The sequence below is a fragment of the Phascolarctos cinereus genome, unplaced genomic scaffold, assembly GCF_003287225.1.
Source record: "Phascolarctos cinereus isolate Bilbo 61053 unplaced genomic scaffold, phaCin_HiC Scaffold_2;HRSCAF=192, whole genome shotgun sequence".
Classification (NCBI taxonomy): Eukaryota; Metazoa; Chordata; class Mammalia; order Diprotodontia; family Phascolarctidae; genus Phascolarctos; species Phascolarctos cinereus.
The window spans coordinates 153,664,725-153,689,004 of NW_027555625.1; the positions used below are offsets into that span (position 1 = coordinate 153,664,725).

At 37.8% G+C, this 24,280-nt stretch overlaps 1 long non-coding RNA gene across 1 annotated transcript in view; it reads right to left on the reverse strand.

Annotated features, from left to right (window-relative positions):
• Positions 1 to 24,280, reverse strand: part of LOC144455600 (uncharacterized) — a 77,195-nt gene that overhangs the window by 20,438 nt on the left and 32,477 nt on the right. The window contains exon 2 of the long non-coding RNA XR_013484321.1: positions 9,516 to 9,612. This is a non-coding gene — a long non-coding RNA (uncharacterized LOC144455600). The remainder of the gene's footprint in view (positions 1 to 9,515; positions 9,613 to 24,280) is intronic.

Below are 24,280 nucleotides of genomic sequence, written 5' to 3' on the forward strand. Positions count from 1 at the left end.
GAGAAAGAATTCCAAATCCTGGGAGACCTTCTTGTGAAGATCATCAAGTGATGAAGTTAGTATCCACAGAGTATTATTATCAATGGAGTATCCTTCCTCAGAATCTATGATACAGCAAAAGATAATGTTTCCAGATTCTTTGGGATAAGTTAATTGATTGCACAATCAGTGACTGCTGTAGCTGATGTAGTTTCCTGTCCCTCTGATACAGTAAGTCAGCGAATGATGATGCAGGCTGAGCACAGCAGAATTGATATTGTGTTTAACAAGAATCCTGGAGGAAGATTGCTAAAGGCAAAGGCGTCACAGCACTCTTGTAGTGTGGCTAGTACAAAGTTCTTAGAGGCATGGATGGAATTTTTAAGCCCATCCTGTATGATGTTTAGCACCTGGCTAGAGTCTGTTGAACCAGCCAACTTTTATAGGTCTCAACTGGGTATTCAGCTGTTCTGTATGAAGATGGAAGACCTGAGCCTGCTTTTTGCAGATGTCTTTCCAGTTCCCCCAGCTGCCTTCCCTTTGTAATTACCTTCAGCTACTCTGTGTTATCACTTATATGTACCTATTTATTTACTTGTTGTCTTCCCCACTAGAATGTATGATTCTTGTGGGTGGGGACCATTTTGTTTTGTTTTACCTTTCATTGCAGGTCTACCAGGGGTGGGGAACCTGCAGCCTGGAGGCCGTACATGGTCTCCTAGGTCTTTGAGTGCGGCCTTCTGACTGGGTCCAAGTTTTACAGAACAAATCCTTTTTACTAAAAAGTTTTATTCTGTGAAGTTTGGATTCAGTCAAAGGGCCACACTTGAGGCCCTAGAGGGCCACATGTGGTTTTGAGGCTGGGCCTTAACTCAGTTCTTAGTACATAATAAGCATTTAATAAATTCATTTGAACTGATTGTCTGTCTACCTGACTCTCCAAATCCCTAGGAGAGTGATTGCCACAAACAAGTTACTGATTCAAGAAGTTTTATAAGACCTGAACAAGTTGAAAAACAGCTGAGTCCACGCAGATCTGAATGTGTATCACCAAGTCCAACTGCAAAGGCAAAGGGTAGATGGGGAAGAAACAGGCAGACTTATTATCATCCAAGAATAATCAGAGCTCAAAATACTGCATTTTGAATAAGCAGACTTGATAGCTCAGAGGCCCAGGAAAAGAAATCCTTGCTTTTAAATAAAAAAAAGCATTTCTTCTTTTGGGGGAGTTCTGTATATTTTATAGCAGAATGTCTAACACGGATCATAATTGCCAAACACCCAGCTGTGCAAACTATTCTGTGTAGTCTTTAAGTGAAAGCACTTAAAACATACATTTTTGGTCCTATACATTGCGATTTAAATTAGATGGTCCAAGTTGATCTGCCTCTTTATCTCCTCAAACCAAATGAATTAATATACTGTATCATCAATTTAACCAACTGAATAGCAGCTTGAAATAAATAAGTCCTTTTTTTCCCCCCAATTGCTTTTCTTTTTGTCTGCCATTATGATATGGCCTGGAAAAAAAGACACTAGGGATTTCTTGAAGGTCATTGATCCAAAATGCCAAGTATGTTTAAGTATTCTTTGTAATCTATATTCCCTGCTTTCATTTTTAATCAAGATGCCCTGAGATTACTTTCTTCATTTCATCATACAGGATGGGCTTAAAAATTCCATCCATGCCTCTAAGAACTTTGTACTAGCCACACTACAAGAGTGCTGTGACGCCTTTGCCTTTAGCAATCTTCCTCCAGCAATTTTCTTGGTGTACATGTATATGGCCAAGCCTCGCCAGAAGGATTCTTGTTAAACACGATATCAATTCCCCTATGCTCAGCCTGCATCATTCGCTGACTTACTGTATCAGAGGGACAGGAAACTACATCAGCTACAGCAGTCACTGATTGTGCAATCAATTAACTTATCCCAAAGAATCTGGAAACATTATCTTTTGCTGTATCATATATTCTGAGGAAGGATACTCCATTGACAATAATACTCTGTGGATACTAACTTCATCACTTGATGATCTTCACAAGAAGGTCTCCCAGGATTTGGAATCCTTTCTCAGTACAAGACTTTCCCAACATTAGCCACCAAGCAGGTTCACACAACATCCATGGGGTAGTCACAGCAGAAAGAAGTGGCTCCATGTACATCAGAAAAGACAAGATCACCAGAAGAATATTTCCAGAACTGGGTGTTTATCTACTCCTTCCCACAAATACCTGCTTACATTTATCCTTAAAGGCAAACTTAAGGGCCTATGTGGGGAAGTATCTGATGGCATTTTCTAGGTTACCCCATCAGAAGGAAAGTACCCCTTATTTCTTTGAATATGAACCATATAATCCATTATGCCTTTGTAATGCTTATCAGTAGCCATTTTCTTTACTTGAATGATGCAAATACAGTAGTATTTTGACTCTCTTGATGGAGGTTCTATTTTTTCGGAAATAGTAGTGGCGATTCCACTAGCCGAGAAATTCTTGGTGAAGAAGATGGCCTATTCTGTCATAGTCATGAGGTGGTCAAGAAGTGGAATTGGAGGCATATAGCCATAGTAGAAGAGCCAAAAGGTGGGGAATATGTTACTGCCTGCATAGCCCCTTCCTCCAGTTCATATCACAATAAGTGCCAGGACAATGACTGTCTTGGTCCATTATAAGTGAAGGAGTAAAGACCTCTATAAAACCCATTCCCTGATGACTGAGTTATTTTATAGGAACCCTAGTAGCACAGCCTAATCCTATAAGACCACTTAGGGATGTGCTATTGAAATAGCAAATGTGGCTATCTCAGGCATCATTAATGAAAATGGCTGTTCAAATTACTCCTGGGTAGAGTGTCACCTACTCCTTTAAGCAAAAGGATAGGACTGGTTGAAAAGCACCTAAATTTACTATCCATCATCCAAAATCAAATTAGCTGACTATGCCAAGTCTAATTACATACAAATGCTATTATTATACCACATTGATACCAAGGTTAATGTGTCAAAGAAAGAATTTTAAAGGCTAAGAGGATTGCAATAACATAAAATTTTCTATTTGTTGAAACCATCCACCGTTTTAAATACTACAGAAAACCTCAGTCTCCTGGTAGCTGATGAAGGAGAATTGGAATTGGCCACCCATTCTTCTTTCCTTTCTCTTGTAACTGGACCTTCCAACAAGATGGTCCACCTGGTTTGTCTCAACTAATCTTCAGACTTGGAAACTTAGAATCTAATGAATTACTTTGCTGGCTGAATAACAAAAAGAATGAAGGGAGCAGATGCTGAATGCAGGGAGACGAAGTAGTAGGTTATCTCAATAATATAGGTTAGAGGTAATGAGAGCTTAAGGTGGTAGTTGTGTAAGAGAAGAGAAGGGAATGGATGTGAGTGCCATTGTGGGAATAGACTTGACATTTGATAAATGATTGAAACTGGGGTGATGGGGAAGAGAAAAGGAAGAATCAAAAATAATGCCAAGGTTATAGACCTAGATGACTAGACAAGATAATTCTGTCCTCAAAAGAAATACAGGAATTGGAGGAGGAGCAGCTTTAAGGAGAAGGTGATGAGCACCATTTTTGGACATACTGATATGGGATACCCAGGATGCCTCCTAGAAAGCAGTTTGATAATGGGGAACTAGCTATTAGGGGAGACATTAGAACTGTGTGAAAAAAATAGAGACCTTTACATAGAGATAATATTTTAACTCATAGAAGCAGATGAGACCGCTAGGGAGAAAATATAGAAAGAGAAAGGAAGAAGGCTCAGAAGATAGTTCTGGCGATTATCTGCGCTAAAGAAAATAAGAGATGGATGATATTCCAGCAAAGGAAAGTAAGAAGTGGTTATTGGGGGTTAAATCCGGGGAATTGGGGTACAATGATATGAGTAAAGTGTCCAGAAACCCCAAGGCAAGTTAGAGTTGGGGAAGTGGTTGCGCTAGGTAGTCTCCAGTTCCCATATCAGTGTGCCACTCAGTGTCAGCAGAGTGGACATGCCTCAAAAATGGTCCACACAGTTTGCAGAATTTCAAATGATGGTCTCTTTTCTTTTGCTTGCCTGTCTCGACTATTGTATATTCACTGGGGATAGAGATGGGGGAGGGAGAGAGGAGTATAATGGGTTGAATTGTTCCAGGAGTCAGGAAGGAAGAGGAAGAGTTCTCTTACCGAAAAGTACTCTATCCCTACCTTTATTTATGTGCCCATTTTATAAATCCTCTCAGCTTCTGAACAATTGTTTCTGATCTGGGTGTGACTGGTTTGTTCTTGCCTGGTTTCCTGCCTTACCATTAGCCTCCCTCTTGAAACAGATTGATTCATTTCAATTTCCAGGGGAGGCCAGGATAGAGGGACTGGGGGAATTGGGGAATTCTATCATGTGACAAATTGCTAGACCTAGAAGGAATGCTTGCCTCCGAGACCTACCATTTCCTTACAGGAATGTCTTCAGTTCAAAGGGCGAAGAGAGCAGTGATTGATTTCCCAGGGACTGTACAACAGGCTCTCTGTCACCATCCCAAGATTAACATTCTTTCTTGTTGCCAGGGCATTGAAAATATATTCCTCATTACAGTAAAATTGTTATAGCACTCTCTCAGGTCAATGTTACTAAGGGTGACAAATTGTATACTACAGAGAATAAGGAACATCAGAAGTCATCCAATCCTACTCCTTCATTTACAGTTGAGGAAACTGAGGCCCAGGGAAGCTAAGTGAATTGCCCAAGAGAAAACATCAGATGCAGGCTTTGAACTTGGGGTCCAATGGTCTTTTCACTATACCAAATTGCAGAATTACTGAATTTTAAAACTGGAATGAGCCTTAGAGACTATTTAGAGATTCTTCATTTTATCTGTTGGTAGAACAAAAATAAAAACAGAGAACCAGAGAGGTAGTCTATAAGACTACCCAGGTTTCCTGATTTCTCATGATCTTTTCCCAGAGAATCTTTCCATCAAAAGGAAATTCTGAAAAGAAACATTTTCTATTACGCTAGAAAATACCTGATGTGAGCGTATCTCCGTTTTATACCTTGCCTATTATCAGTTCTCAGTACGTCACTGAACAAAGTTATCATTACAATCATATATCATAGAGCTTCATTTGATTTATAGATGTACATTTATACACACACACACACACACACACACACACACACACACACACACACATACACACACACACACACATACCTATAGGAACCTAGTAAGCCTTGTCAAAGAATACAAAGACTTAGGCAAGAAACCAAAGGGCTTTCATCACTGCTGCTCATTGAAAACAAGGAATCCAAAAGGAAAAAAAATAGAGATAAAGAGCTGTCTAAGAATATGGTATCTGAGAGCAAAATTTGGATCTCTAATCACAACACAAAGTATAGTTATGTTAGACTCCTTGCCAGAATGTGTTTGCTGGGTATCTTACAAGCATATATACTTATATGTAAGTGTATATACATAAGTGTGTATATATATATATATATATATGTGTGTGTGTGTGTGTATATACATATAAATGTATACAGACATACATTTACTTGTTTGAGGAGAGTCTACAGGCTCCATGTTGGAATGAGCAAGAGAAGAAAGAACCCTTGAGAAAAGTAAGGAGAAAGCAATTGTAAGGAAGTTGGAGGACCTTGAACTTGTGGAAAAGAACAAAGATTGAATTTGGCAAAGAGATATTTGGGAGAACTTGAGAAGAAGCAGAAGGAAGTGAAAGTCTCCATCTGATTGAAGTAAGAGATTGAGGAGAAAGCACCCGAGGAGAACTCAATGAGAAGGAGTGGGCGGTTGGGAAGACCAGGGAGAAAAGGCAATTAGCAATTGAAGCAAATTGGGAAAAAAGTAGGAAATAGTGAGTAAAGATAAAGGAAATGGATATGGCTATCAAGTTGTTGAAGAAAATAGCAAGGAGTTATATGTGACTCTCAGCTTATTAGACATGATAAAATGGAAGCAAAGTTCTTAAGGAGATAGTTAGGAAGTGAATTGTCAATATATACAAGCAATTGGATAAGTAAGTCTGATGACCTTATTCAGCGTGAAGAATATGAAAACAAAATTTCAGTGACTGACATGTGTATGTGGTATTTGTATTTCAGCCAACAAGTGACCTGTATATTTTCAAAGTTCAACCTAGCTTTTCTACTAGAAGAAAAAAGGAAGGGACTTAAGAAACACTTAGACGCACTCAAGGAACAGGGAAATATCCTATCAGAGGGGGCAGCTAGGTGGCACAGTGGATAGAACTCTGGCCTTGGAATCAGGAGGACCTGAGTTCAAATCCAACTTCAGACACTCAACACTTACCAGCTGTGTGACCTTGGGCAAGTCACTTAACCCTGACTGCCTCCCCAAAAAGCAAAAAAAAAAAGGAAAAAAAAGAAAAAAATATCCTATTAGAAAATGGAAATGGGACATCAATATAGAAGAAAACAAGTAGAAATTTTTTTTTGTTTTAAAACCTCTAAAGTGGCAGAGGGAGAATTAGCACAGTGTTTGGCATATAGTAGGTGCTTAATAAATGTTTATTGAATTGAATTAAAATTGTGTCTGTAGGTTGGAGAGTAGAAGAATGGTATGCAAAGAATGAAGGAAAGAAAAAGGATTGTGGCATATTTGGAGCTAAAATACAAATCTGAGGGTTTTTCAAAAGAAGACAGAATTGAATGTTCATATAGGAAAATAGATGCTTGTCTTCCATGGAATAAGGTAGCTACAGCATTTTTGTCTCATTTGAGTGAGAGATTATTTAATATGGGTCAGAGGAGAAAGGAAAGAGTAGTAAATATTGGTAGCTCTCTGCTCAGGGGAACTGAGAAAGCTATTTGTTGATTGATAAAAATGGAGAAATATATTATCTCCACAGGACAGGAATTCAAGACATAGCAGAGGTTTTCCCCAAACTTATTAAAAACAATTGCTACTACCTACTTCTGAGATTCATTTGGCACAAGCTGTATGATAAGGTCTTGTTTGTACATAGCTGTTTATGTGTTTACTCCATTTGATAATGAGCTTCTTGAAAACAGGTACTGTATTTTGCCTTTCTTTGGATATTCAATTTTTAGCATGGTGCCTGCCACATAGTAGGCACTTATCAAATGTCTGTTGACTGGCCTTGTCGAAGAATACAAAGTCTTAGGCAAGAAACCAAAGGGCTTTCATCACTGATGCTCATTGAAAACAAGGAATCCAAAAGGAAAAAAAAAACGTGGGAAATAAACGGCTGTCTAAGAATATGGTACCTAAGAACAAAATTTGTATCTCTAATCATAACACAAAGTACAGTTACGTTAGACTCCTTGCCAGAGATAGAGTGTATCTAACAAAGGATGGCAAAAATGTGTTTGCTGGGTATCTTACAAATCCAGTCAAAAGGGATTTAATCTTAAAATGGATAAAGGGAGGAGAAACCTAATATCAACCCAGCTAGACACCATAGAGTAGCTACAGCTAAGCACAAATAATAGCAGCTGAAAGAGCTACAAATTTATGAGATGACATCCAGAGAAAAAACTCGTACCTCAAAACATTCACACTCAAATGCCCAAAGTTTAGGCAACAAGCAAGATAAACCAGAGGTTCTAACACACAGAGCAAAATATCACTTCACAGGCACCACCGAGGCTTTGTCAGGTGATACCTGTGCCTGCAATATGGATCTTGACGTGCATATCTTGTACAAAATAAATAGAGTGGGCAAAAGGGAGTGGGGTGGCATTGTACTTGACGAAAATAAACTCATCTGACTAAATCCACAAACCAGAGAAGAGAAGAATAGTGATGAATATTTGGTTGAAGATCAATGAAAGAAAAAAAAAGATGCGGTTTTGTCATTAGAGTATATTATAGAAAGTCTGGAAAGAAAAAGAAAATAGATATCGACAAGGAGTCTAAGAAACAGTTTTTAAGACTGTCATAGAATTATTATATAATAGTGATGTAGGAGGTTTCATATCTGCTAGAGGTCTTTCTCTTTAAAAAATCAGAACACCTAATTAATTCTTGGGTTGCTTTAATGGTGTTTGTTGCTGTTGTTGTTGTTTTATTTATGCTTCAAAAGGTGGAAATTCTACTCTGGATCTGATTTTCATCAACCATGAGGAATGGGCTGGTGCAGTGGAAATGGCAGGAAATGTAGAGGTGACAACTAATTGCTAAAGGTTGTGATGAAGAAAAGAAAAATACCCCACAGTCTGATATACACTTTAGGGGGAAAGCACATTTCTGATGATTTAGATTAAGAATAGGTAAAATTCCATGGATTATGCTGCTATAGGAAAAGTCAGTCCAGGAGAAATGAGAAATCTTAACAAATGAGATTCTATAAAAGTGAAATGATTCCATTGAGAAGAAAAAGGATTTGCTGAAGAAAACAATGTGGATACACGGAGAACTTGCCAATGAATTAAGGTAGTAGTTGGGGAAAAGTTATGTATGGAAAATAGAAGCCATGGAAAGTAAGAAAGGAGGAATACAAAAGCTGGCACAGTTCTGTAAGAATAATTTCAGAAGGAGTGGCTGCTGGGTGCCATAGAACTACAGACAAGACTGGGAGTGGGTTAAGCAGGGGAGGCTGAAAGTGGTTAGGCACATGGACCATTTATGAACTGTAAGGTTTATAAGAAGAGTGATGATGATATATGCTTATCATTTTTTGAAGGAAAGGCGATAGACTAGAGGTTCAGAATGAGATATACCGAGACATACATCTTTAGTTATACGGACTGTTTTCTTTGGTTTAACTATTACTTATTTGTTATAAGGGGAAAGGCATCAACAGGAAGTGGGTCTAAACTAGTGGGTAATGACAAAAATGCAGAAGAAAACCACATTAATAAAATATTTAAAAAGAAAAAAGTTCCAAGGGGACAAAATGACAATTTTATTATGACTTTATTATAGTTAATATACACTTTTTAAAGCTGAAAAAAAAGAGTAGCATTAGGAGAGCTAAGTCATAGAATCTGGCTTCAAATTTTGGCTCTGCTACTTATCAATTGTGTGACTTTAGGAAAATCACTCTATTTCTGTGGTACCTCTGTCTCAAGTATATAATTAGGATGTTGGTCTAGATGACCTCTAATGGTCTCTCTCAAAAAAAAATGGGGTCAAAATCATATGATGCTCTCCAGTTAAAGTTTTGTGAGTCAGATTAAGGGGAAAAAAAAACCCACTACTCTGGGAGCTTCCCTATGGAAACACCTCCTCCCTCCATTTGCCTTTTATAGGTATAACACTTTTAAAAGCCAAAGTCTAGAATTTCTTGAAACCGTATTTGTAAAGCATACACAGAGATTCACACTTATGGAAGAAGCCTGCCCAACTTTGGGGATGTATCACTCTAAAAGGATATTAAATGCCTCTTACAATTTCCAGAAGAAAATGTCTTACAACTAGTTCTGAGCTTCCATTTGTGTCCTTCCTGAGCACCAAATTCCCTTATTGGATTATGCCCCAGTCCAACATGAGTCTAACACATTAGTAAAAACAAGCAGATATCTCCCCAAGTCCCACAGAACAAACCTTGAGAAGATTGATGGAATACTCCTGTTTGGGTAATGTGGTCCCAATCTGGTCCCTCTTCTCTGCAGTATTACAAGTCCTGGGTGGTCTTGATGTTCTGTAGCATACATGACAGACAATAGGTCAACCAGACTATTTGCATTATGTACATGATGCTTAATTTGTGGCGCTTTCCATTGTCCTGACTAGTGGACACATTCCCCAGGAGGCCTTTGGTGGGAGTTTGGAGTCACACTGTCTTCTTACTCTATGCTATTCATTTTCCAAATGGGGGATATGTGGAGATTTTGTTGGTGGCGTTGAAATTCCAAATGTGTGGCAGGACCATCTGGCCATGAAGTTAGAATTACAGCAACAGAATCAGAGAATAAAACTTTGTGGTGGAGAAATGGCTTTAAGCATTCCATGGCTCCTCCCCCCCCCCCGCTGTGTTTCTCTCCTCCCCAAATATCCAGAAAGCAGTGCCTTTAAATTGAGCAAATGTCAGGGGAAAAAGTCAAGAACAGGGTGGAAAAAAAAAAAACCAAGCAAATGATTCCAGTTAGAAATCCTTCCTTTCAATAAAAGTGGAAAGGGCTGAGCCCAGCAGTTTCTCTGTTAGCCAACAAAGATGTAAATGCTGAGCATCTTTCAGAGGAATGTGCCTGTTACCTAAAGCACAGCTGCTATGAATTTCTTACCCATCCCTTCTATTTTATATGCTTATGTCCAGACAGAGCAAGGGTACTTCTGGCCTGGCAATGGCCTTGTAACTTAGATTATAGTGTCTGTGGTTATCTTAAAGACTCCAAAATTGGTTTTTTTGGAGTCTAGGATATTGGATTTCCACTTAAGCTTCCTAATCGGCCAACACTGAATCACTGTAAAATTGTGATAAATCCCTCAACGTGTATAAAATCCCACTCAGTAGGCAATCCAGGGTCATATTAAGGCTACATGAAAATAAAGTGGGTACAATCATAAGAAAACTAGATTTAAGGGCTATATATTGGGTCAATTCACATTCAGGGAAACTTCAAGTGTATCCACTAGAAGTTCTTATTAGAACTAGCTGCATCACTATGTAGATCACTAAAGGAAAGAAAAGAAACACTTCAATAGACACAGACATAGATAGAGACAGGGACATGGACATAGTAGAAAGGTAGGGGACCCTAAAAGGCAAGGTCATGGGCCAGAAACTAGGAGAAGACAGTTCTACATCTTCACTTATCTGGGTCACAGTTCCCTCATCTGTAAAATTAAAGGACTGGATTAAATGACCTCTAAGGGGTCTTCCAGCTTCAATAATCTATGCCTATATTGCTTATCTTCTATACACCTTATCTCTAAATAGTTGCATTCTTACCCTATAATATAGTCTTCAAAACTGGAGTTACATAACCAGAAATGTAGAGATAAGGCTAAGTCTTACAAACAGTCCACCATGAAGTTATCTCTGTCAATCAGTGATCTCTGGAGAAACTTCTGAAAGGTCCTTTCCCCACCTTTGAGGTTGTGAACTTAATTTAACTATGCTACCCCAATCACATAATGACAATTAATGAAGACACATTTGAAGACCACTTAAAGAAAGAAAGGAATGAAATAAGGATCCATCAAAATCTTTTATTGAGTGCCTTCTCTGTGAACATCATTGTGTTCAGTTTATTTGTGTACAAAAGAAATGGGACACCCAATCCTTCCCTCCAAGGAGTCTATGATGTAATTAAAGAGATGAGGCATATAGTTATAAAACAACGAGGGAAACTGATAGATTCATATGATCATAGATTCATATGGCTCTAGAAGAGATGAAAAAGTGTATTTTTCTTCCTTCTTTTCAGAAGTGGGGGGAATACACTGTCAGACTAGGTTGACATTGATTATTTTGGTTACCCTGTTTTTTTCCCTCTGTCTCTCTGTCTCTGTCTCTGTATCTATCTCTGTCTGTCTGTCTGTCTCTCTTGCTCATTCTCTTTTTTATTACAAGGGATAGCTCACATATTAGGGAAAAGAGGAGGAATATATTTGGAAATGCAGGTGATAGAAAAATGTAAAAATCCATAACTTTAAAAATATATAATATCAGTCTGGGGAAAAAAAGACAGCACTGTATGCTAATATAGTATGATGATGGGCTAACCTGAGTGGCATAAACAATAATGCAAAGGGAGATAGAAATCAGGGAGATCAATATGGGCTGAAGTCATCAGAGAAGAACTGAGTTTTTAGGGATGGGTAGGATGTAGATGAGGAAAGAGTGGATCAAGCAGAGGAGTAGCATGATGAATGGCCTTTGAAAGGAAGATTCATGTGGCAGCAATGTGTGAGATGATTAGAGAAGGAAAAGATGAATAGGAAGAATTGCATTATCATTATTCATACTTTATACTCATGTCTTAGGGTTTTTTTTAATCTCCACTTTGTTTGCACATTTTGTTGACTTTCTATTCAGGGCTAGCAAATTCTGCATGGAACATTGTAGTCTCTGAAGAACTAAAATGGAGGCTCACTCAAAGGATGATGGAGAGATGCATCCTGGGCATGAGCAGGTTGTAACACAATGGAAATAAGGAATTGCTCTAGGGAAGTGGAATTAAGGATGTGATCAAAGAAATATATTTGAAAAAAAAGATAATGAACTTATCACATAACAAGAGCAAGAAATAAATTGGATGGCCTATGTTGCCCATTTGTATTCTCCTGATGTCGAAAGAATGTGAGGAAGAAGGCCGCTTGCACATTGGGTGGACTCTCTGTGGTAAAATTATGGGAGGATATGGACAAGGGTCACATAGCATAGATAGATACAGAAGAATTCCAATCTACATTACTGGAAAGAAAGAACTCCCAAATTGTTAAGATCATAGATCCATTTAAACATTCGAGAAAATTCTGTCGTCCTACCCCTTAATTTTGAAAAAACTCACATCTTCAAATTCAAATAAAGTAACCATCAAAGCATGTCTTGATAATTGACCCAAAATATTTGATTATGAGACCTTTGGTTTATCCCATATGGGATAATGCTTAAACCACTTAAACTTTCCTAAGGTTGTATTTCCTAATTCGAAAAAATGAGATAATAAATCTAAACAGGTATTAACTAAGTCATAAGGTAGTAACACACAGGGCTCTGTAAATAGTAACGTCCTACAGAGGTACTAATTGATCTTGGAAAATATTACACAGTTATCAATCCAACGTCTTTCAAGTTAGCAAAATGTAAACATGCAGTTTACATAAATCATGACATAAGTATTTCTTTGGACTCGCTATGTGTAACTATAGAGCACTAGCAAAATACTTTACACATACTATCTCTTAACCTGGAGTCTATGAGCTTGTTTTGTTTTTAATACTTTGATAATTGTATTTCAGTATAAGTAGTTTTCCTTGTAATTGTATGCATTTTGTTTTATTCATTTATTTATTCTAAGAAGGGATACATAGGCTTTACTAGACTGCCAGAGGGGTCCATTACAAAAAAGGTTAAAAACCCCTGAAATAGTAACTATCTCATTTGACCCTCACAGCCCAAGGCAGATGCTATTATTCCCATTTTCTAGATGAGGAATGGTGAAATGATTTGCCCAATCACACAGTTAGTAAGTATCTGAGGTAAGATTTGAACTAAGGTCTTAACTCTATATCTAACCTGCTAATGCACTTCACCATTTATTTGCCAGTAAATTAGAACAGAAGTCAGGACACAGACTGTTGAACATGCTTTAACTCATGACTCCACCCTTCTTTAATACTGCCAAAAATCTATTATTTCAACATACTACCTACATAGATCACAACCTTGCCAAGCCTTAATAAATAATTTTACAGTTTGCTGTGGTCAATAAAACAAAACAAAATACTGTGGTAACTAATTTTCTGATCATGGACCTCCTCTAAATTAGCTATAGCTTGGTTTTCAGATGACAGTCTTAGACTGCCCACTTTTTCCATCTTGGAAGGATCTGCCAGAACTTGTGATCCACTGACATAACCTTGTATAACTCACATCATCTCCATTTCACTCAAATAGAACTTCCGCAGGACTCCACACAGTGAAAAGCTGTTTTGTGTTTGGGAGCCAAATGAGGCAATGGGCCACAATGGTATTCTCATAACCAAAGCCTGTTTAAAGTTCCTAAATGATGGAAAAAGGTAATGAGGTTTTTCCTTAATTTGATGACTGGGTCAACAGAGTGACTTACCCTTCTAATAAAATTATAGTTGAAGTCTTTGAGGCATAAGCTAAAAGAGAGATGGCAGAACCTACTCCTATCCAATCTCTCCTGTCCTGCAGCATTGCAACCTGGAAGCCATCCTCAACTCCTTAATATACCTCACCCCAATATCCAGTCAATTGCCAAGCCCTGTTGAGTCTACACCCACAAAAAGTCCCTTGTCCATCTCTTTATCTCATTCCTAGCACCACCACTGTTATGTAGGTCTTTCTCATCAAGTCCTGGGATGTCTGGGAGAAGCTCCTCACTGATCCACCTACTTCCAGGCTCTTCCCTTTACAATCCTTTCTGGTTTGCTTAGATCTTTCTCCCCTCCACCTATTCTGGGATCATGACCCTGGCCTCCTCAGATGCAACACTCCTCCTATCTCCCAGCCCTGAGCATTCTCATTGGCTATCCCCCATGCTTGCAATACTCTCCACAGAATATTTTGAAAATAGGATAGCTTTTTAAAGAAACAAACATGGAGTAGTAGGGGGGTACCCTCTCCTAATTTCTACACATGAAATTCTATAACTAGTCTTCTTTCTATAACTAAGGCAGCTAGGTGGCAAAGACCTGAGTTCAAAGCTGACCTCAGCACTTACTATTGTGTGACCTTGGGAAAGTTACTTAACTTCTGTCTGCCTCAGTTTCCTCATCTGTAAAATGGGGGGTAATAATAGCACTAACCTTCCAGGATTATTATGAGGATCAAATGAAATAATATTTGCAAAGCACATAGCATAGTGCCTGGCATATAGTAGATGCTATGTAAATGGTAATGCTAGTAGTTGTAGTAGTAGTAGTGATATTAGTAGTAAGTCTGGTCTTGTCTCTACTGTTCAACTTTCAGTGGTTCCCTACTGCCTTTAGGATTAAAATAAGTGGCCTTTAAAGCCCTTCACAGTGTGACTCCAGACTAACTTTCTTGCGTTATTACTTCAAGTCACTTTTAAGGAGAAGCAGATGACAAAGTGGCTAGAAATCTGATCATAAAGTGAGGGAGACCTGGATTCAAATCCTGCCTTTAGCATATACTGGTCATCTGACTGAGCAAGTCACTTGCCCACTTAGTTCTGTAGGCAAAAATCTATAGCATTTTAAGATTTGCAAACTCAATATCTCCTTTGGTCCTTACAACACCACTGCAAGGAAGGAGTTCTTTCATTATCCCCATTTTATAGATGAGGAAACTGAGGTTTAGGACAGTCAAGTCATTGACCCATGGCCACATAACCATCATGTACCTAAGTAACTAATCTCTCCTTTCTCCAAACACCTTGCATTTACTAATCTGTTTACATATGATATTTCTTACTAGAACATAAGCTTGGTTGGTACTACAAAGGTTGATATAGTTTTTTTTTTTCATTTGATGCAGTAAATAGAGCACCAGGCCTAATGTCAGGAAGGCCTGAGTTTAAATCCAGCCTCAGAAACTTACTAGCTATGTGGTCTTGGGCAAGTCACTTAACCTCTGTTTGCCTCAGTTTCTTCAACTTTAAAATGGGGAAAAGAATACCACCTCTCTTCCAGGGTTGTTGTGAGCCTCAACATGAGATAATATTTGTAAAGCTCTTAGCGCAGTGCCTGGCACATAGTCAGCACTCTATAATGATAGATATTATTATTATTATTGTTATTGTTGTTGTTGTTGTTATTACTACAGGTGATTAGAAAATGCTTGTTGCATTAGACATTTCTTCCTTTCCTCCCCTACCTTTTTCTTTTCTTTTTGTTAGGACAATGCTTTCTAACCTGTGAAAACTCAAATATCTCTGGAAAGGGGAAACACATATAACTGATATCAGTCATTTGTACTTAGTATTAATTAATTAATAAAAGCCTTACCATTGTGGACTGCCACAGGCATCCAGTATACTATGTGAGAGCACTGAGCCACTACGAAGATAAGAAAGGACAAAAGAAAAAGGAAAGAACTAAAAAATGGAGAATGTTGTAAAAATCTTCACCTAGTTTACAATTTTTCTCAAGAATAATACTGTTGGGTCTCTGGCATTGGTCAGAATTAAAAACTGCCTTCTGGCTTTCAAGATGCTACCAAATCATCGCTCAGAACTGGCAGAGATCTGATTTCCAATCATGCAAGCTCCACACTTTAGAGACCACTGTCTTTATTCTTGCCTGCGTTATATGATGTAGCTTTGTGAGTAGCATCATTCAGCTACAGCTAGGGAAATCATTTGAAAATATGCATTGAAACAAAGGGAAGCTAAAATATCTGCATTCTAATATTACTGATTGTGGCTCATGTTGGAATCCCAGCCTGCCTATGAGGTCTAATACAACATCTAAAAGTCATGCCTGAAGTCCCAACACAAACAATGAATGGTAACATTTACAAGATTTCCACTTTCCTTCAGAATTCAGCCTGACCACAAAGGCGTTGGTGGTAGTTTCAGCAATAGTCACAAATGGAGCCATTAACATAATTTCTTTTCACTTCAAACAGGAAAGATAGGAAGAAATGCAGCACATCATTTCCCTGGGGCTCCACGGGAGAAACCAAAAAATGAACAGGAAAGTGGCTGTAATGAAACAAATTAGCAGATGAAAGGCACGTATTCATATGGTCTAGTTCTCACTCCAGGGTAAAGATCCCCTGTGGAATTCAGCAAATATTAACTGATTTAAACATAAGCTTAACATAACAGTGCATTTCTTCCATCTCAAGCCAGATAAAAGAGAAAGTACAGAGCTGCCCTCAAAGTCAGGAAGGCCTGGGTCCATGTCTTGCTTCTGCTACATAGTAACTGTGATCCTGGGCAAGTCATTAATTTCTCATTGCTCCAGGCAACTCCTTAAGACTTGAATAAGATGTTTCCTCACCTGGGATTGTTGCAATAGCTTTCTGGTTGCTCTTCTTGCCTCAAGAATTTCCCCACTTCAGTCTGTCCCCCCCTTCAACTATCAGAGTGATTTTATTCAAGTGTAGCTTGGACCACACCATGCTCCTCTTCCTCCCAGCATCTCTATTCTATAAATACTACGACACCCTATTATTACCACCATGATCAAATATAAAATCCTATTTGATGTTTAAAAACTTGTCTAACTTGCTTGCTTCTTATCTTTCCAGTCTTCTCATTTTTTTTCTCCTCTCCATGTAATGTGTGATTCAGTGACTTTGGCCTCCTAACTGGCAACTTGCAATTTAGCTGGCTGTCATCCATGCTTGGAACTCTCTCTTTCCTCACTTCTGAAACCTGACTTACCTAGTTTCCTTCAAATCTCATCTAAAATCACACTTTCGTCAAGAAATCTTCCCCAGTCTCCTTTAATGCTAGCACCTTCTCTGTATATTTATTTGCAATTTATCCTGTATATACATTGTTTGTACATAATTGTCTGCAGGCTATCTTCCATGTTAAACTGTGAACTCTTTGAGGACAGGGCCCGTTTGTGTCTTTCTTTGTCTTTTCAGCACTTAATAAATGGCACTTGATAAATGCTTCTTTTCTTGACTTGACTTGGGAATTATCCATCCCTATGAAATCATAGGTCCAGTCCCTATTCCTGACCAATGCGAAAATGTACGTATGTATGTGTGTGTTTGTAAGTGTGAGTGTGTACATGAACACAAAAAAGAAAGAGCTGCATAAAGTATGAATAGGTTAAAGACAATGGCATTAAAATATTGAAGGCTGAAACACAGGAAGATTAAAGACTTCATTCTCTTCTAGGAAACAGAGCTGAGAATCACAGGTTCCTGGGATAAATCTGGTTATTTCAAAGAAAAACTGAGACATGATGAATAAGCATAATCATTATAACAACTTCATGTTTATGTAGCACTTTAAAATTGGGAAAGAGGTTTCTTCAAAACAACTCATTGGATAATCATTATTGGTATTGTAATTCCGGTTTTACAGATGGGGAAGCCAAAGTTGAAATGACTTGACTGTCTTCACAGAGTAAGTGACAAAGCAGGGAGTAAGAATAGTAGCTGGCATTTATATAGCTCTCTTAGGTACATAAATATGTATTTTACATGCATTATCTCATTTTTTGCCCCATGGTCATACTGTGAGGTATATTAATATACTCATTTTACAGATTAGGTAACTGGAGTAGAAAGAGGTAAAGGGACATACCCAGAGTCACACAGAAAGTAAGCGTCCGAGGTTGGATTTTAACAAGATCTCTCTTGACTCCAGCAATGAAAAATAAACTTAGGTCTGGGAGAGACACAAAACCAGTAACTGTGTGAAGAGGAACACATCCATTAAGAAAGAGTTTATTGTGCTGTGTGGGAACACATCACAGAAAGTTATTTCAAAGAGTCACAAAACCATTGAAAATGAGGAATAAGTAATTATGGTACTTAGGAAAATTTGAGAGGCTTTTCACAAAACCAACTGAATTCTTTTGAATAAACACTAGAAAGCCAGGAGTATTGACCACACTTACAGGTTCTCCATTATGGATAAAATGCGTGTGTGGGAATGAATATATAACTGTGCATGAACAAACAGCTGTTACAATTCATTTTCTGTCCTCATCACCTTTTGGAAATAAAATGATCTTTTTTTTTTAAACTGATACTATACTTTGATACTGTTATGTACAACAAAGCCAAACTTTGGCTTGCTAATCTCTTTTTCTAGCCTTGTCTTTTGAGAGGAAAGCTCTAAGTAAACCTTAAAGCTCTATATCAATGTAAATTGTTAGTATTGTAAGTATTTTATCTTATCTTGCAGGCTTGCCATCTCATATTAACTATGGGAATATTTCACTGTCTCATTGTTGGTATCCATCCATGAATTAGATTGTAAGTTACTTGAAGGAAGAAGGAAGGAAACAAGCATTTATTAAGTGCTTATTATGTTCCAGACACTGTACAGAGCACTTTACAAATATTTCAGCTGATCTTTGCAAAAACCCTTGGACACAGGTACTACTATTATCATCATTTTGTAGTTGAATGCACTGAGGCTCAGTGGATAGAGCTCCAGCCTTGGAGTCAGGAGGACCTGGGTTCCAATTTGACCTCAGACACATGACACTTACTAGCTGTGTGACCCTGGGCAAGTCACTTAACCCCCATTGCCTCACCACCCCCCCCAAAAAAAGAAAAAAAGAAGAAACTGAGTAAGCTAATGGTTAAGTGATTTGCTCAGGGTCTCACATCTAGTATGTGTCTGAGGCTGGATTTGGAGTTAGGTCTTCTAAGACTCCAGACCAGCAATCTACTCATCATACCACTAAAATGCTTCCTTCAGGGTAGATATGAGGTAGATGCCATTTCTTATTTTATCATTGTTTCCACGATGGATTTAGGACAGTGCTTTTTAAAATAGTACATGGTTAATAAATGTTTGTTGGGCTTAATAGAAATAATACTTCAATAAACAAGCATTTATGAAGTATTTGTAATGTGCCAGGTACTATGCTATGTTCTGGAGATACAAAATCTGAATGAAACAACCTTTGACTTCAAGGAGCTTAGCTTATACCAGGGGAGACTTCATGCACACACATGCATATGTGTGTGTGCATGTGTGTTATCTCCCACTCACACATACACACCCCTCCCCCAGGGTATATGGACATCTATTTATTCTCTAAGCTGGATGGCTCATTCTAACAAATTCTCAAAGTAGTATGTTGAGCTATTTTAAGAAGAGCCATCATATGCATTATCTTGGCGTCCTAAGTTTAACCCTGTTGAAAGGAAATATACTCCCCCTACATATCACCTTATGTCTTGAGCTCTCACCAATGCATTTCTGTTCACACAACCAGCCATTCACAATAATTACACTTTCAAATCTTACACATATATTACATTTATCCAACAATTAGGAAAATGAAATAGTAATATTATTACATGTATTCATATATTAAAGCAAATGATAAATAATAAGTACATCAAAACTGCACATTGACCTCAGTCACGCTTCCATGCTAAACTCATTTTCTGTGGAAGAGAGTCAGCACACAGTTACAGAAAGTTGTGAAGGGCATAGATGAATGAGGAAAACCTGTGTGTTCAGAGTAATTTACATCTCAAGAATTAGAAACTTCTGCTCTAGAATTTTGGACACTTTGCTTCCACTTACTTCCCCACCCTACTCTCCCCCAGCATACACCTCAGGTCTTTCCTATATACCTGTTAAGTAGCTTTTTTTATATTGTTATTTTTCAATGTTAAAAACAACAATAAAAAGCAAGCAGCGCCTCTCCCTTCCTCCCATAAATGAAAACATATCTACTATTCAACATGAAGAAAATTCCAGATTGTTGAAACCCACAAACTTTTCTCTTGTAAACTGCCTTATTACTTCCATTCATCTTAGTAAGTACTATCTATAACTCAGTTTTCCTTGGGAAAAAAAATTGGTTTGTCTTTGACATTGCAGAAGAATGATCAACTAAAGAGCAATTTTCCAACTGTTGTTCCCAGAATAAACATCAAATAACCAAACATGGAGAAGTCTGCTTTTTATTTTCTTGAGATTATTATCCCTTGGCTTTTGGGATAATTCATAGTCTGGCATGCAACAGTTCTAAGCAGACACATACTAGTCACAGAGTTAGAATCTAGTACAAAACCTTTCACTTTTTCCATGAAGGCTTCCTGGATTGCTTCAATTCTCTCTGCACTGTTTGGTTCTTCACAGTTGTGTTATGTTTCCTTCCTTCCTTTTTCTTTTAGCATCTCATGTTTTCTTTAAGGCTCAACTTACATAAGTAGCATCTGTCGAAAACCATCAGCAAGCATTATATGTAATGGGGATAAGCTAGAAGCATTTCCAATAAGATTGAGGGTGAAACAAGGATGTCTATTATCACCACCATTATTTTATATTGTACTAGAAATGTTAGCTTTAGTAATAAGAGAAGAAAAAGAAATTAAAGGAATTAGGATAGGTAAAGAAGAAACAAAACTATCACTCTTTGCAGATGATATGATGGCATACTTAGAAAATCCTAGAGCATCAAGTAAAGACCTACTTGAAATAAAGCTCAACTTACATGCTACAGTTTATATGAGGCAGCTTGTGGTAAAAATAGGTAAAGAATAGAACTTAAGAGTAAAGAAGTCCTCAGTACAAATCCTGACTCAGATACGAGCTGTGTGACCCTGTGTAAACCACCAAACCTCTCAGACTCAGTGTCTTCATGTGTAAAATGGGGATAATAATAGCACCTGGATTCTAGCCTAGGACTTCCTGACTCCACATTCAACCTTTATTTGTTGCAGCAAGATGTCTCTCTCAAGAGAAATACCATTTGTATGGCATCTTAAGATTTGAAAAATACTTCCCAATTGACCTAGTGAGAAGTCTGGAAATAGCTGTAATGTTTACAACGGTTGTTAACATTGTTGACATTTTCCCATAATACGGATATAGAGAGGCCCCATAATATAATAGATAAAGAGCTAGCTTTGCAGCTAGGAAGACCTAGGTTCAAGCCTTGCCTCTGACACATTCTGGCTTTGTGAACCTGCTGGGCTAGTCACCCAACATCTCTGTATTCTAGGCAACTTTCTAGGATTATAGATGTAGACCTGGATTGGTAGATAGAATTTCCTTACCTGGGATTTCATTATACTAATGAAATCACACATTCAGTCCCTGTGTCTACAGAAATATAAGTTTTACCCTTTAGTCAATGAAAGAAGAAAGGAAAAAAAGCATTTCTTATTTCCTGTGTGCCAGCCGCTCTGCTAAGATGACAAGGTAACACGCTAAAATATAACACGGCCAACACTATTACAGGAGAGATTTTGAGGGCATTTGTAGTTGTATGAGAGGCTAGAAAATTTCAGGGATCCTTGAAATGGCTTCAGAGAATGTGAAAGAATAAAGATGTGATAATTCTTAGTTCATGTCCTTCTTGTTCTACTCATGGACTATGAAACTTTTCTCTTCATCTCTATTGTCTCCCCTCTTCAATCTATCTGGAGCAACATGCTACATTAATCTTCCTAAAAGTGTTCCTTGATTAGATCACTTCTGTATTCATGAATCTCCAGTAGCTCCCTATTTCCAAAAGATCAAGTCAAAATTCTTTAGCCAGGACTGCTTTTCCATTTTGTTCCTGTGCTTTACATGGTACCTTGTACAGAGTGGGTGCTTTTGATAAATCCTTATAAAGTGAATCAGAGATGACCTATAATTTGATCCTGACCTACTTTTCTAAATTCCACCCTCACTACTACCCTCTGTAAATCCTCCACAACAGCTAAACAAGGGTATACACAACACTGAAAATTCTCTAACCTTCACATCATTTCCTCATTCATGTCATCTGCAAGCTCGGCATGCCACCTTCACTCCTCTCTGCTTAGCCAAACCCTATCCTGTCCTTCAAGGTCTAGCTCAAATTGTACTTCCATGAGGCCTCCTACGATCTTTCTAAACCACAATAATCTTTCTAACCTCTGAGTCCCAGTAGCAAATGCTCTCAGTATGGCCCAAGTGGTACTTGTTTTTCTTCAGTTATGTTTGACTCTTAGTGACCCTATGTACTACAGAACTCCAGGCCCTTCTATCCTCCAATATTTCTTGAAATCTATCCAAGTTCATGTTCATTGTTTCCATTACACTAGAGAGGATCATAGATCAAAGCATCATAAATTTAAGACTTAAAGGGACAACCTCGTGTAACTTCTCAATTTTAAATATGAGGAACAGAGACCAAGAGAAGTCAAGTGACTTGCCTTGAGTCACACAGCTAAATAAGTACTTGAAGAGGTATTTGAACCTTTCCAAGTCTAAGTCCATCCCTCTATTCTCTCAAGATACTGCTCACCAAACAGGCACATTTGAGACAAACCTGGAAAGACTTACCTGAACTAATGCTGAGCGAAGTACACAGAACCAGGAGAGCATTATATGTAATAACAACAACATTCCACAATGAGCAACTATGATGGACTTAGCTCTCCTCAGCAATACAATGATCCAAGACAACTCCAAATGACTTATAAAGGAAAGTGCTATCCACACTAAGAAAAAGAATTGTAGAGTATGAATGCCGATCAAAGCATATTATTTTCGTTTTGTTGTTGTTGTTTTTCATTTTCCATGGTTTTCCCCTTTTGTTCTATTTCTTCTTTCACAACATGACTAATTGTAAATATGTTTAACATGATTGCATATGTATTAACATTATCAGATTGCTTGCCATCTTGGGGAGGGGGGAAGAAGGAGGGAGAAAATTTGGAACTCAAAATCTTATAAAAATGAATGTCGAAAAATATATTTATATGTAGTTGGAAAAAATAAAATACCATTTATAAAAATATAAAGAGAAAAAAAGATACTGCTCATCAGATACTGGATTTGTTATTGTCTTCCCCAACTAGACTGCAAGTTCCTTTAAAAAAGAGTCCATATCTTATAGGTTTATTTGACATCATCATCATCTTCATCATGGTCATCATCCTCACCACCACTGCCATCATCAGTAATCAAGAATAACAACAAACAATGAGCATTGAGATCCTAGCATAGGATCTTGCCCTGAAGGAGCTTACACTTTAGTTAGACATGTAGGATACATAGTTAATTAAAAATAAATGGGAACACACGTCTGATGAATAGTACAGTTTTATTAAAGTCAGGAAAGAGTGTGGTCATTTTGGCTGGGGTGATAATGTCCAGCAGAATTTGAACAGGATCTTGAAGATTTTATTACCTTGTCAGTATCCCACACAATATATGGTGTGCCCTTATGATTTAATTCACTAATTTATTCATTGAAGAAAGATTTCTTAGATTTTTGGCCATTGTGCCAATACTAATTTGGCAACAGGTTTAGTATATAGAAATAATAGCTCTCATTTGTGTAATGATTGGAGGTTTCCAGAGTACTTTCCTCCAACCCAGTCCCTTTGAGGTAGATAACTACGTATTACCACACTCACTTTTTGAGAGAATGGAGTCTCAGAGAAGTCAAGTGAATTGCCCATGGCCACATAACTAGTATGTGAAATTTAACACCAGTGTTCTTTTGACTACACCATAGTGCCTCCTTATACAAAAGTTAGATGAGAATTAGGTATCACCAAAATCATGAATAAGAGTTAGTAATTTTTCTTTCCTCATTAGAAAGGACAGGAAAAAAAAAGCTAACATCTGATTACTGGTTTCAGTGCAAGCTTTGTGAATCAATTTTATTTCTAGGAACAGAAACATCTCTTTTTGAGAAAAGAGTTGATGATAGAGAGTAAAGAAGGTGCCCTGAGAAGTTCAGCCTAGATCAGATCACAGTATAGCTATTTATTACTTGTGTTGCTAGAACCAAAACAATTTTTAAACATTCCTGGGTAAGCTAGCCTTAAAGGGCCAGCTCCCCAGAGTCCCAACTTGGTGAGTCAGTTCACCTAAGCCCATACAGATCTACATTCTAATAATTCAGCTGTTGTAATTGATACTGTTTTGTTTTGTTTTTTTAAGATGGTACAGATGAACAGATAAACCTTGCCACAATTCAGTTCACCTGGCCATCATGGGTGCAATCCAAGTCATCATTAAGTACAACATATTAAGGATTGCTGTTCAGTTTGGACTGTATGGTCT